The sequence below is a fragment of the Cetorhinus maximus genome, chromosome 16 (genome assembly GCF_964194155.1).
Source record: "Cetorhinus maximus chromosome 16, sCetMax3.hap1.1, whole genome shotgun sequence".
NCBI lineage: Eukaryota > Metazoa > Chordata > Chondrichthyes > Lamniformes > Cetorhinidae > Cetorhinus > Cetorhinus maximus.
Window position 1 is genome coordinate 31,828,117 of NC_135894.1, and position 5,898 is coordinate 31,834,014.

Below are 5,898 nucleotides of genomic sequence, written 5' to 3' on the forward strand. Positions count from 1 at the left end.
CCCCATGTTTGCAATATATCGCATTTACAGCAGGTTCACTGCGTGTAGCTTCTGCTGCATTTCTTGAAGTACAGCTTTAATTATTTCCATTAGTTTCTCTATCTGTATTAATTTCTATTTTCCATCTACATTAGGATCGCTAATTCTACCGTTCTCCATATTTCCCCATTCTTCTGAAACTTAAATTTCACAATATCTGTATTTTTCCAGCAATTGTAGTTGTTTGCATCTATGGAATTCTCGATTTTCCGCAGTATGTTTGATTCAGCACATTTCTAACTTCTCAGCATTCATAAAACTTTGAATTTCTCAATATCTAGCAAAGCCTGCAAAGCTGGATCTACACAACTAGCAAGATATCAATTGCAAGTAACTTATCAGCTTCTAGCAATTCCGCCATCTGCAGATATTTCTCGTTCCTCATGTTTAAAGAATGCCCCAAATCCAAGAAATTCACTGTTTTTAGCTTCTGCTCTTCTCTGAATGTACAAGTTTATCCATTTCTATAAACCTCCCCATTTCTACTAATTTCTTCTACCTATCTTCATTAATGTCTCTATTTATAACAATCTCCTCATTCCACTCAACCTTTAATTTTTCAATTTCTCATTTTATGACAAATCTGGTTCTCTGTGTCTTGCAAGTTTTAGATTTCTTGCAATAAATCAAATTCTGCACAATTCCAGCTTCTCTGCATTTATCGCAAGTTCAATTTTACCAAATACTTCGATTTCAGCAAACCGAGCTCTCTGTCTCTATCAAACTCTCACTTTCCAGCAAATGATCAACTTGTAAAATGTTCTCTATCTGCTGGTATTTCAACCTTCGCCATGTTTGCAACGTATCGCATTTGCAGCAGATTCCCTACTTGTAGCTTCTGCTCCATCTCGGAGTGTTCAGATTTTGCTATTTCCATCAGTTTCTCTATCTGTGTTAATTTCTATTGTTCATCTACATTAGTATCTCTAATTCTACCATTCTCCACATTTCCCCATTCATCAGAAACGTAAATTTCACAATATCTCTATTTTTCCAGCAAAGGTAGTTGTTTGTATCTATGGAATTCTCGATTTTCCGCAGTATGTCAGATTCAGCACATTTCTAGCTTCTCAGCATTCACCATACCTTGAATTTCTCAATATCCATCAAAGCCTGCAAAGCTGGATCTCCGCAACTAGCAAGATAGTAATGGCAAGCAAGTGATCAACTTCTTGCATTTCCTCCATCTGCAGATATTTCTCGTTCCTCATGTTTAAAGAATGCCCCAAATCCAAGAAATTGTCTGTTTTTAGCTTCTGCCCTTCTCCGAATGTACAAGTTTATCCATTTCTACAAACCTCCCCATTTCTACTAATTTCTTCTGTCTAACTTCATTAATGTCTCTATTTCTAACAATCTCCTCATTCCCCTCAACCTTAAATTTTTCAATTTCTCTTTTTATGATAAATCTGGTTCTCTGTATCTTGCAAGTTTTAGATTTCTGAGTGTACAGATTTTGCTATTTCCATCAGTTTCTCTTTCTGTACTAATTTTTATGGTTCATCTACAATAGGGTCCCTAGTTGTACCACTTTTCACATTTCCAACTACTCCTCATTCATCTGAAAATTATATTTCACAATATCTCTATTTTTCCAGCAATTGTAGTTGTTTGTATCTATGGAATTCTCGATTTTCCGCAGTATGTCTGATTCAGCACATTTCTAGCTTCTCAGCATTCACCAAACCTTGAATTTCTCAATATCCATCAAAGCCTGCAAAGCTGGATCTCCACAACTAGCAAGATATCAATTGCAAGCAACTGATCAGCTTCTTGCATTTCCTCCATCTGCAGATATTTCTCGTTCCTCATGTTTAAAGAATGACCCAAATCCACGAAATTCTCCGTTTTTAGCTTCTGCTCTTCTCTGAATGTACAAGTTTATCAATTTCTGTCAACCTCTCCATCCCTATTAATTTCCTCTGTCTATCTTCATTAATATCTCTATTTCTATCAATCTCCTCATTTCCCTCAACCTTAAATTTTTCAATATCTCTTATTATGACAAATCTGTTTCTCTGTATCTAGCAAGCTTTAGATTTCTTGCAATAATCAAATTCTGCACTCTTCCAGATTCTCTGTATTTATCGCAACTTCAATGTTACCATATTCGTCGATTTAAGCAAACCTGGCTCTCTATTTCTATCCAACTCTCACTTTGCAGCAATTTAACAACTTGCAGAATGTTCTCTATCTGCAGGTATTAAAACCATCACCATGTTTGCAATATATCGCATTTGCAGCAGATTCGCTACATGTAGCTTCTGCTGCATCTCTGAGTGTACGGATTTTGCTATTTCCATCAGTTTCTCTATCTGTATTAATTCCTATTGTCCATCTACATCAGAATCTCTAATTCTACCATTCTCCACATTTCCCCATTCATCTGAAACTTCAATTTCACAATTTCTCTATTTTTCCAGGAATTGTAGATGCTTGTATCTATGGAATTCTCGATTTTCCGCTGTATGTCAGATTCAGCACATTTCTAGCTTCTCAGCACTCACCATAACTTCAATTTCTCAATATCCATCAAAGCCTGCAAAGCTGGCTCTCCGCAACTAGCAAGATATCAATTGCAAGCAACTGAACAACTTCATGCATTTCCTCCATCTGCAGATATTTCTCGTTCCTCATGTTTAAAAAATGCCCCAAATCCAAGAGATTCTCTGTTTTTAGCTTCTGCTCTTCTCTGAGTGTACAAGTTTATCCAGTTCTGTCAACCTCTCCATCTCTACTAATTTCTTCTGTCTATTTTCATTTCTTAACAATCTCCTCACTCCGCTCAACCTTACATTTTTCAATTACTCTTTTTATGACAAATCTGGTTCTCTGTATCTAGCAAGTTTTAGATTTCTTGCAATAAATCAAATTCTGCACTCTTCCAGCTTCTCTGCATTTATCGCAACTTCAATTTTACCATATACTTCCATTTAAGCAAAACTGGCTCTCTGCTTCTATCAATCTCTCACTTTGCAGCAATTGATCAACATGCAGAATGTTCTCTATCGGCAGGTATTTCAACCTTCCGCATGTTTGCAATATATCGCATTTGCAGCAAATTCGCTACTTGTAGCTTCTGCTCCATCTCTGAGTGTACAGATTTTGCTATTTCCATCAGTTTCTCTTTCTGTACTAATTTTTATTGTTCATCTACACGAGGGTCACTAATAGTACCACTCTTCACATTTCCAACTGCTCCTCTTTCATCTGAAACTCATATTTCACAATATCTCTATTTTTCCAGCAATTGCATTTGTTTGTAGGTATGGAATTCTTGATTTTCCGCAGTATGTCAGATTCAGCACATTTCTAGCTTCTCAGCATTCATCCTACCTTGAATTTCGCAATATCCATCAAAGCCTGCAAAGCTGGCTCTCCGCAACCAACAAGATATCAATTGCAAGCAACTGATCAACTTCTTGCATTTCCTCGATCTGCAGATATTTCTCGTTCCTCATGTTTAAAGAATGCCCCAAATCCAAGAAATTCTCTGTCTTTAGCTTCTGCTCTTCTCTGAACGTACAAGTTTATCAATTTCTATCAATCTCTCCATCCCTACTATTTTCTTCTGTCTATCTTCATTAATATATCTATTTCTAACAATGTCCTCATTCCCCTCAACCTTAAATTTTTCAATTTCTCTTTTTATGACAAATCTGTTTCTCTGTATCTAGCAAGTTTTAGATTTCTTGCAATAAATCAAATTCTGCACTCTTCCAGCTTCTCTGCATTTATTGCAACTTCAATGTTACCATATTCGTCGATTTAAGCAAACCTGGCTCTCTATTTCTATGCAACTCTCACTTTGCAGCAATTTAACAACTTGCGGAATGTTCTCTATCTGCAGGTATTAAAACGCAATATATCGCATTTGCAGCAGATTCGCTACTTGTAGCTTCTGCTGAATCTCTGAGTGTACAGATTTTGCTATTTCCATCAGTTTCTCTCTCTGTATTAATTCCCATTGTCCATCTACATTAGAATCTCTCATTCTACCATTCCTCACATTTCCTCATTCATCTGAAACTTAAATTTCACAGTTTTTCTATTTTTGCAGTTAGATGTTTGTATCTATGGATTTTTCGATTTTCCGCAGTATGTCAGATTCAGCACATTTCTAACTTCTCAGCATTCACCATATCTTGAATTTCTCCATATCCATCAAAGCCTGCATAGCTGTCTTTCTGCAACTAGCAAGATAACAATTGCAAGCAACAGTTCAACTTCGTTCTTTTCCTGCATCTGCAGAAATTTCTTGTTCCGCATGTTTAAAGAATGCCCCAAATCCAAGAAATTCTCTGTTTTTATCTTCTGCTCTTCTCTGAATGTACAAGTTTATCCATTTCTATCGACCTCTCCATCTCTACTAACTTCTTTTGTCTATTTTCATTTCTAACAATCACCTCACTCGCCTCAACCTTAAATTTTTCAATTACTCTTTTTATGACAAATCTGGTTCTCTGTATCTAGCAAGTTTTAGATTTCTTGCAATAAATCAAATTCTGCACTCTTCCAGCTTCTCTGCATTTATCGCAACTTCAATTTTACCATATTCTTCCATTTAGGCAAACCTGGCTCTCTGTTTATATCAATCTCTCACTTTGCAGCAATTGATCAATTTGCAGAATGTTCTCTATCTGCTGGTATTTCAACCTTCCCCATGTTTGCAATATATCGCATTTGCAGCAGATTCGCTACTTGTAGCTTCTGCTCCATCTCTGAGTGTACAGTTTTTGCACTTTCCATCAGTTTCTCTATCTGTATTAATTTCTATTGTTCATCTACATTATAATCTCTAATTCTACCATTCTCCACATTTCCCCATTCATCTGAAACTTAAATTTCACAATATCTCTATTTTTCCAGCAAAGGTAGTTGTTTATATCTATGGAATTCTCGATTTTCCGCAGTATGTCAGATTCAGCACATTTCTAGCTTCTCAACATTCACCATACCTTGAATTTCTAAATATCCATCAAAGCCTGCAAAGCTGGCTGCAGCACCTAGCAAGATATCAGTTGCAAGCAACTGATCAACTTCTTGCATTTCCTCCATCTGCAGATATTTCTCGTTCCTCATGTTTAAAGAATGCCCCAAATCTAAAAATATCTCTGTTTTTAACTTCTGCTCTTCTCTAAATGTACAAGGTTATCCATATCTATCAACCTCTCCATCTCTACTAATTTCTACTGTCTACCTTCATTAGTATCTCTATTTCTAACAATCTCCTCATTCCCCTCAACCTTAAACTATTCAATTTCTCTTTTTATGACAAATCTGGTTCTCTGTATCTGGCAAGTTTTAGATTTCTTGCAATAAATCAAATTCTGCACACTTCCAGCTTCTCCGCATTTATCGCAAGTTCAATTTTACCATATACTTCGATTTAAGCAAACCTGGCTCTCTGTCTCTATCAAACTCTCACTTTGCAGTAATTGATCAACTTGCTAGAATGCTCTCTATCTGCTGGTATTTCAACCTTCCCCATGTTTGCAATATATCGTAATTGCAGCAGATTCGCTACTTGTAGCTTCTGCTCCAACTCGGAGTGTAGAGATTTTGCTATTTCGATCAGTTTCTCTATCTGTATTGGAATTATTATTGTCCATCTACATTAGGATCTCTAATTCTACCATTCTCCACATTTCCTCATTCATCTGAAAGTTAAATTTCGCAAGATCTCTATTTTTCCAGCAATTGTAGTTGTTTGCATCTATGGAATTCTCGATTTTCCGCAGTATGTCAGATTCAGCACATTTCTAGCTTCTCAGCATTCACCATACCTTGAATTTCTAAATATCCATCAAAGGCTGCAAAGCTGGCTGCCGCAACTAGCAAGATATCAGTTGCAAGCAA